We start from the raw sequence: 9,517 nt of genomic DNA on the forward strand, positions 1-9,517 counted from the left end.
CCTTCTAAAGTGTACAACTCAGCAGCTTTTAATATATTCATAGAGTTGTCCAACCATCACCACTAGTTCCAGAATATTTTCATCACCACAAAAAGAAACCCTATACCCATTAGCAGTCACTCTCCACTCCTCCCTCCCTTCAGCTCCTAGGAACTATCATCTCCTTTCTGTCTCTATAGGTTTCTTATTCTGGACTAGAGACCCGGTGTACGAAATTAGTGCACTGGGGGGGGGGGCGCAGGGGAGAGAAGTCCCTCAGCCCGGATTGCAAGAGGGTGCAGGCCAGGCCAAGGAACCCCATCAATGCAAGATCGGGGCTGGGGAGGGACATGGGAGGGCTCCAAGGCGTGTCTGGCCTGTCTCACTCAGTCCCCATCGGCCAGACCCCAGCAGCAAGCTAACCTACTGGTCAGAGTGCCTGCCCCCTGGTGGTCAGTGCTGGTCACAGTAACTGGTTGACTGGTCGACTGTCTGCCCCCTGGTGGTCAGTGCACATCATAGCAAGCGGTTGAGCATCCTTAGCACATCATTAGCATATTACGCTTTGATTGATTGAACAGACGACTGGACGAAAGGACACTTAGCATATTAGGCTTTTATTACATAGGATATTTCATATAAATGGAATCATATATGTAATATGTGGCTGACTTCTTTAATTTAATATAAGGTTTTCAAGGCTCATCCACATTGCAGCATACATTATTTATTCCTTTTTATTGATGCAAATGTTCCATTGTGTGATATTCCACTTTGTTTATCCACTTATCAGCTGATGGACATTTGGGTTGTTTCCACTTTTTGGCCATTATGAATGATGTTACTAACATTCGTGTGCAGTTTTTTGTGAAAAATGTTTTCATTTTTCTAGGGTATAGAGTAAGAGTGGATTTACTGGGTCATATGGTAACTCTATGCTTGATCTTTTTAGGAACTTCCAGACTGTTTCCAAAGTGGCTGCCCCATTTTATTTATTTTATTTTATTTTAAAATAATTTTATTGATTTTTTTTACAGAGAGGAAGGGAGAGGGACAGAGAGCTAGAAACATCGATGGGGGAGAAACATCGATCAGCTGCCTCCTGCACCCCCCCCCCCCCACTGGGGATGTGCCCGCAACCAAGGTACATGCCCTTGACCGGAATCGAACCTGGGACCCTTCAGTCCCCAGGCCGACGCTCTATCCAGTGAGCCAAACCAGCCAGGGCTATTTATTTATTTTAAAATGTATTTTTATTGATTTCAGAGAGGGAAGGAGAGGGAGAGAGAGATAGAAACATCAATGATGAGAGAGAATCATGGATCGGCTGCCTCCTGCACGCCCCCTACTGGGGATCGAGCCTGCAACCCAGGCATGTCCCCTGACCAGGAATTGAACTGTGACCTCCTAGTTCATAGGTCAACGCTGAACCACTGAGCCATGCCAGCCAGGCTGTTTTTCCTAGTTTGTTTGTTCTTATTGGTTCCCCCTTTTTTATTGAAGGGGAGACAAAGACTGTCCTCTGGAATAAATTATCTGTTGACAAAAGATAAAGACAAAGAGAGAATCTTAAAAGCAGCAAGACTAAAGTGGTTAGTTATCTACAAGGGAGTTCCCATAAGAATGCCAGCTGATTTCTCAACTGGTATTATGCTGAGTGAAATAAGTCAGACATAGAAAGACAAGTGCCATATGATTTCACTTGTATGTGAATCTTAAAACACAAAATAAACAAGCAGGACAGAAACAGACTCATAGATATAGAAAACATTTTGATGGTTGGTTGCCAGATGGGAGGAGGGTTAAGGGGTTGGGTGAAAAAGTTTAAAGACAAAGAGAGTATCTTAAATGCCTCGAGACAAAAGCGGTTATTTATCTACAAGGGAGCCTCCATAAGATTGGCAGTTGGTTTCTCAACAGAAACTTTTCAGGCCAGAAGGGATTGGCAAGAAATACTCAAAGTGATGAAAAACAAGGACCTACAACCTAGCAAAGCTATCATTTAGAATTGAAGGACAGATAAAGAGCTTCCTAGACAAGAAAAAGATGAAGGAATTCATTACCGCCAAACCAGCATTACCAGAAACGTTAAAGGGTCTTCTTTAAGAAGGAAAAACAAATGAATAAAATGGCAATAAATACATATCAATCTTTACTTTAAATGATGAAATCTTGTCATCTGAAACAACATGGATGGACCTAGTACTGTGCTGAGTGACACAGAAACAGAAAGATAAATGCCATATGATTTCATTTGTATGTGGGCTCTAAAAAGCAGAACAGAAACAGACTAATAGATACAGAAAACATTTTGATGGTTGCCAGATGGGAGGAGGGTTAAGACGAAGGGATTAAGAAGTACAAATTGGCAATTATAGAATAGTCACAGGGAGGTAAAGTAGAGCATAGGAAATATAGTCAATAATACTGTAATAACTATATATGGTGTCAGGTTTGTCAAGGTGATCACTTAGTAAGTTGCATACTATCTAATCACTGGGTTGTACACCTGAAACTAATATTGTATGCCAACTGTAATTGAAAAATAAAAATTATTTAAAGTAAAAAAATATTATCTGTTGATTGGAATTCACTTCCTCCTTGAAAGCATTCTTCATGAAACTTCTTGACTTCCTACTGCTGAGCCACTAATTTACGGATCTGTGGACAAGTGCCATTCTGGGATCTTTCCCCCCTTGTGTTCCTCACTTATTTTCATTATTTCTTTTTCCTGAATTCCCTTTTCATTTTGAAAGTTTATGTCCTTGAATCCTCCCAAAGGGGCATATGGGAAATCAATGTTCAAAAAAATTTTATTTGATCCTTTGGGTGGGCATACAATTATAGATCAAAACACTATCCACTGGGTACTTGAAAGCCATTGTTCCAATATCTTGTAGAATCCAATATTGCTGATAAGAAGTTTGAGGCTAGTTGGGTGTTTCTTCTTTGGCAGGTGACTTGTTTTTCCTTCTCCAGAAACTTTTAGGACTTCCTTTTTTTTTTTTTAATATATTTTTTATTGATTTTTTACAGAGAGGAAGGGGGAGAGAGAGAGAGAGAGTTAGAAACATCGAAGAGAGAGAAACATCCATCAGCTGCCTCCTGCACACTCCCTACTGGGGATGTGCCTGCAACCAAGGTACATGCCCCTGACTGGAATCGAACCTGGGACCCTTCAGTAAGCAGGCCGACGCTCTATCCACTGAGCCAAACCAACTAGGGCAGGACTTCCTTTTTAAAGCAGTGGTTCTCAACCTTCTCGCCCTTTAAATACAGTTCCTCGTGTTGTGACCCAACCATAAAATTATTTTCGTTGCTACTTCATAACTGTAATGGTGCTACTGTTATGAATCGTAATGTAAATATCTGATATGCAAGATGGTCTTAGGCGACCCCTGTGAAAGGGGTCGCCAAAGGCGTTGCGACCCCAGGTTGAGAACCGCTGTTTTCAAGATTACCCTTAGAGTACTGTAGTATCATCAGACTGTGTCTAGTTTTGTCGGGGTATTTTGTTCTATTGTTGATCTTGCTTGACACTTGAGCCCTTTCAATATGAAGTCATTTCTTTCTTCAATGCATAGATATTTTCTTCTATTGGTTCCATCCGCTCTGTTTCCTTTTCTTCTCCATTTCTGGAACTTGCAGATGAACTGCCCCTCATGTCCCTTCTTTTTTCTCTTTTTTTTCTCTGCTAGGCCTTTCAGTGCTGGAATTTCCCCAGCAGCCAGACAGAGTAATGATTGTCACGTACTGCTTCCTCTCTGGATGACCGCCTCCACTCCTACCGCCTCACCTCTCTCCTGTATTCTGAGGCCTGTCCAAACCACAATGCCTTTCTCTGCATCTCTCATGGGCTTCAGACCCAAATTTCCTTCTACCTGCTCAGCCTGTCCACACGGATACTTTAAACTCAGTATCTGGACTCTGGTGTGAATAGCTCAGAACCTGGGCAATAGAGGCTTTCCTCTTCCTGATCATGTCGCCAGGGTGTCGAAAGGAGGCCAAGTGTCCTTGGGGCCTCTGGGATTTCCCCTTGGCACTGCCTCAGGGCATTTGCCCTCCATGAGGTTATAGGTTCAGCCTGTCTGGGACTTAGACAGTTGGGATTTTGGGGTGTTTTTCTTCCTAATAAACAAAGCAAAAGGTCAGCTGGGATGAGCTGGCCACACTGCCTGAAAGCTACGGAAGTGCTGTGGTTTCGGCTGCTGTAAACATCTGGATGTAGAAGGTGGGCAGATGCAGGCGGTGAGGGGAACCACGCTCCTCTTTGGAAGATACAGGCCCCCGATTTCTCTCTTGCTCCCTCATTTGGGCAAAAGAACCGGATTATTAGAATAGCAGAATTTCAGATTTTAAAAAATAGAATTAGTGCTCACTTCGGCAGCACATATACTAAAAAAAATTGGAATGATACAGAGAAGATTAGCATGGCCCCTGCGCAAGGATGACACGCAAATTCGTGAAGCGTTCCATAAAAAAATATAAAAAAATAGAATTATATAAACACAAAAGGCAAGATTTGGAAGGGACTCTGGAAATCATCTGGGTGGTGACGATTTTAAAAAAAAAAAGAAAGAAAGAAAGCCCAGCCCTAGCTGGTTTGGCTCAGTGGATAGAGCATCCGCGTGAGGACTAAAGGGTCCCGGGTTCGATTCCGGTCAAGGGCACATGCCTGGGTTGGAGGCTCGATCCCCAGTAGGGAGCGTGCAGGACGCAACCGATCAATGATTCTCTCTCATCATTGATGTTTTTGTCTCTCTTCCTCTATGAAATCAATAAAAATATATATTAAAAAAAGAAAGAAAAGAAAGCCCAGATGTGTCATGTGACCCGCCAAGGAGCTCCAGAGAAAACTGGGCACGCTGCATCCTGCCATCCCAGTGCCAACATGTTATGTTCACTCCACAAGCGAAGAACAATGGAATGGACTCATCCGGGAGCCCCATTCCAGGATTTCCAGGTGGCAGGGCTCCTGGTGAAGGGTCAGACATCAGTCCAAAGGTCTTCAAGATTTGGGATTCCCTTTGTTCAGCTAGAGGTGGGGGAGGAGCACCGTGACCCTCCCGCCTGGTTTGTGACTCCAGCTTATCAGGGTTGCATCAACTCCTGGGTGTCCTGTGAATAACCTATGACCCACACACTGAGCCAGCAAATCAGGGCACATAACTCTTGGGGCCACAGGTCTGACATTTCGGCTGAGATCATGGCAGGAGCACCGATGGTGGGAGTAGGACTCCTCCGACTTTATTTCTTCATTTCCCCAAACAGGGGCTCTGAGATTCCACTTCAGAAGGAAGATGCTTACAGGTGCGAATGGGATTTACAAAATGCCAAATTAAATTCAGTACTGAGCCCCCACTACCTGCCAAGCACTGTTCCCACTGCTCTTTTTTTTCCTTCTTAATATATTTTTATTGATCTCAGAGAGGGAGGGAGAGATAGAAACATCGATGATGAGAATCATGGATCGGCTGCCGCCTGCACGCCCCCTACTGGGCATTGAGCCAGAAACCCAGGTATGTCCCTGACTGGGAACTGAACCGTGACCTCCTGGTTCATAAGTCAACACTCAACCACTGAGCCACCAAGGCCGAGCCCCACTGCTCTTCACGGCTAAAGGGGAGCAAATTATACCGGCCCCAAATGTGCCACTTTGGTTTGTTATTCTGAGTTCAAGTTCTTGAGAAACGGCCTGTGCAAGAAGGACACGCTGAGCTAAGGGTGATGGAAGGCAACTGGGGGCTTTAGAAAGAAGGAATCCGCCCTTTGGCATCCTGAAAGCAGGAAGTCACTCTCCTGTGAAGGTACCTTCCCTATAGGAGGCGGGTAGAAGGCATCCTTCTCACCAGAGACAGAAAATTTAGGCTGCAAAGACTACAAGCAAACCTAAACCCTTTGTTTTGTCAATTCTTCACAAATTTATTTTCTTATTTAAATGGTCTAAAAGCCGCCTGTTTTGATGACAAAGATATGATGACTCATCTCTTTATGTGCTAAGTTAAATGTTCTTCCTGTTAATCTGTTTTGTGTCAATGTCATTACTAGACCAGCTAAACCACCGAGAGACAGGAAGAGGGGAAAAGTTCTCCTAACAAAACACTCAGGAGGCAGGCACTGCTATGAAAACACTGGGGAACAGAGAGGATCGGCAACTTGTCCAAGGTCACCCGGCTAGGAAGCAGTGTGAGCTGGGATTCGAACCCAGGAAATCTGGCGCCAGAACCCACACACTCAGCCTGGACCACCTTGCTTCTAGCAAGGACTGTTACTATTTTTTTCAAATATATTTTATTGATTTTTTACAGAGAGGAAGGGAGAGGGGTAGAGTTAGAAACATCGATCAGCTGCCTCCTGCACGCCCCCTAACTGGGGATGTGCCCGCAACCAAGGTACATGCCCTTGACGGGAATTGAACCTGGGACCCTTGAGTCCGCAGGCCGACGCTCTATCCACTGAGCCAAACCGGTTAGGGCAGTGGTCAGCAAACTGTGGCTCGAGAGCCACATGCGGCTCTTTGGCCCCTTGAGTGCGGCTCTTCCACAAAATACCGACTTCTGTGCATGGGCCACGAAGTTTCAATTGCACTGTACATGCGTGCCCACATGTGGTATTTTGTGGAAGAGCCGCACTCAAGGGGCCAAAGAGCCGCATGTGGCTTGCGAGCCGCAGTTTGCCGACCACTGGGTTAGGGCAATGACTGTTACTATTACTGAGCACTCACCTTGGGACATTCAGCTAGTGCCTCAGAACTGACTTATTTCATTGACTCTAGAACAGTCCCTTCCGGTTTGAGGTAACATTTCCACTTAATACAGGAAAACACAGACTCAGAGACTGAACAGCTTGTGCAGGGTCCCACACTAACTGGTGGTGGGATTGGAATTCCGGGATCAGGAAGTTTCCCAAACCCCCGTCTCCCTTGTTCTTAAATGCTGATGATTGCCGAAACCGGTTTGGCTCAGTGGATAGAGCGTCGGCCTGCGGACTGAAGGGTCCCGGGTTCGATTCCGGTCAAGGGCATGTACCTGGGTTGCGGGCACATCCCCAGTAGGGGATGTGCAGGAGGCAGCAGATCGATGTTTCTCTCTCATCGATGTTTCTAACTCTCTATCTCTCTCCCTTCCTCTCTGTAAAAAACCAATAAAATATATTTTTTAAAAAAAAGAAAAAAAAATGATGATTGCTGAAGGTGAACGACACACCCAAGAGTTCATTTTACCCTTCACCGTGTTTGTGTGTATTTGCAAATTGCCTTAAAAAACCCCATTACGCCCAACTGGCATGGCTCAGTGGTTGAGTGTCAACCTATGAACCAGGAGGTCATGATTTGATCCCTGTGTGGGGTGTGCAGGAGGGCAGCCGATCAATGATTCTCTGTCATCGTTGATGTTTCTATTTCTCTTTCCCTTTCCCTTCCTCTTTGAAATCAATAAAAAAATATATTAAAAAAAACACAGCCCTAACCTGTTTGGCTCAGTGGATAGAGCGTCACCCTGCGGACTGAAGGGTCCCGAGTTCAATTCCGGTCAAGGGCATGTACCTTGGTTGCGGGCACATCCCCAGGAGGGAGTGTGCAGGAGGCAGCCGATCGATGTTTCTCTCTCATCAATGTTTCTAACTCTCTATTCCTCTCCCTTCCTCTCTGTAAAAATTAATAAAATATATTAAAACAAAACAAAACACAAAAACACCCTATTGCGCTGTCCCAACTCAGTTGGCTGCCTCCTTCCTTGATGAGTGGGGGAGAGGAAAAGGTTAGTTGTGGGTCAGCAGAATTTCCCAAACTTTTTCAACCACAGAATCCCTTTTGTTTTCTTAGAAGCGTTTTAATGAGACGGGGAGTCTGAGAGCTTTGTTGGGGGAGTCTGATTTCTTACCTCACTCGGCCAATTAGAGAGCTGGCTTCTGGTGGCTTGTCCTGGGCCTGGGCATCAGAGGGAGCTGGGATGAGGGGTGAGTGGTGTCCCAGGAGAAGGTGGTCAGAGCGACAGGCTCACGAGGTCCCAGGCACCGTCCAACCCGGTGGGGAGGAAACCTCTCTGAGCAGCGGGACATCCAGATGTGTCTTCCCTCAGGCAAGGGGAAGAAAGGGTCCATGCAGCGCTTGAGGTCGCTGCAGTGGACAGAAGGAGATTGTGCCAACTCAGGCTGGTATTTGGAATTCCGCAAACGTATTATCATCATTTCTCTTTCTTACATGCCTTTCTGTTTACAAGATACTTTCCCTCATAGCAACTCACTTCATCCTCACCACACTCGAGCAAGATGGGCCGTGTGGCTATCACTTTATGGCACCGAGGAAAGAATTTGCGTGACTCTCTGAGGTCACACGATCAAGGCCAAACAAGGGAGACTGGGACGGAAGCCCAGGATGTCAGTGCCACTGGCTCTGTCGCCCGGAATCACTGGGGGTTGGTATCTTTACTTTTGGAGGGTCTGTTTAGTCTACAAAATGTGGGTGCGGCCTAAGATCATGTGGGCACGTTCGGAGGGGACCACACACACAGGAGGGGAGGACAAAGCTGGGCGTGAAATGCCCCCGGACAGGAGAGATGGGCTCTTCACTTGGACGCTGGTGTAGGCTGGCAAGAGGCTGGACTCATGAGCAAGGGGAGGAGAAAAGTAGAGGCGGGGGCCACAGTCAGGGAGGGGCAGAGAAGAGGCCCAGGAAGGGGACCTCCGGGGCAGTGGGGACACCCGTCCCACACTGGCCATGGGCGAGTGTAAGTCCTGCCCTGGTCTGCCCCGAGGCCGTCTGACTCCAGGCCCTCGGCTTGTCCACAGCCAGCTCAGCTCCTCATCAGGCCAGGAGGCTGGGGCAGAAGGTGTCGCCTCCAGCTGTGGCCAGTTGTGCGTGGCTTTGTTCTTAGGGGAGGATCAGGCTGAAAAATTTGGAAATTCTAAAAGGACAGGGCTGGCCTGGGTTAAGATGAAGGGAAGGGACGATGAGACCTGGGGTCTATGTGGGAAGCCGCTGTGAAGCCCTCGGCTCCGAGAGCAAGGAGCTCTTCAGTAACAGCTCAGGATGCCGAAGGCATGGCTAGTCCCCTAATCCAGCGGTTCTCAACCTGTGGGTCGCGACCACTTTGGCGGTAGAACGACCCTTTCACAGGGGTCGCCTGAGACCATCCTGCATAGCAGATATTTACATGACGATTCATCACAGGAGCAACATGACAGTGATGAAGTAGCCACGAAAATAATTTTATGGTTGGGTCACAACATGAGGAACTGTATTTAAAGGGCCAGAAGGTTGAGAACCACTGCTCTAATTCCTGCAGGTACTGTCCTCAGGGTTTCAAGGCGCTTATGGTGTCAATGACTATCTCTGTTCTCTGCTTGATCTCTGCTTTTCAGCCATTAGCCAAACACATAAAACCCCTAATCCAGTCAGTGAGTTGTTTTATAACTAGAATCTTCTTCCTCGGATTTATCTTCTCTTTCAAAATTTGGGGTTTGTGCCTGGCTGGCATGGCTCAGTGGTTGAGCATCCACCTATGAACCAGGAGGTCACGGTTTGATTCCCGGTCAGGGC

At 46.5% G+C, this 9,517-nt stretch overlaps 1 non-coding gene across 1 annotated transcript; it reads left to right on the plus strand.

Moving 5' to 3' along the window:
* Window positions 1–4,350: 4,350 nt before the first annotated feature.
* Window positions 4,351–4,461, plus strand: LOC132223096 (U6 spliceosomal RNA). The gene has a single exon (XR_009450376.1). It is a non-coding gene; the product is annotated as a U6 spliceosomal RNA (small nuclear RNA).
* The last annotated feature ends 5,056 nt before the right edge of the window (window positions 4,462–9,517 follow it).

Source organism: Myotis daubentonii, chromosome 21 (genome assembly GCF_963259705.1).
Source record: "Myotis daubentonii chromosome 21, mMyoDau2.1, whole genome shotgun sequence".
Taxonomy (NCBI): domain Eukaryota; kingdom Metazoa; phylum Chordata; class Mammalia; order Chiroptera; family Vespertilionidae; genus Myotis; species Myotis daubentonii.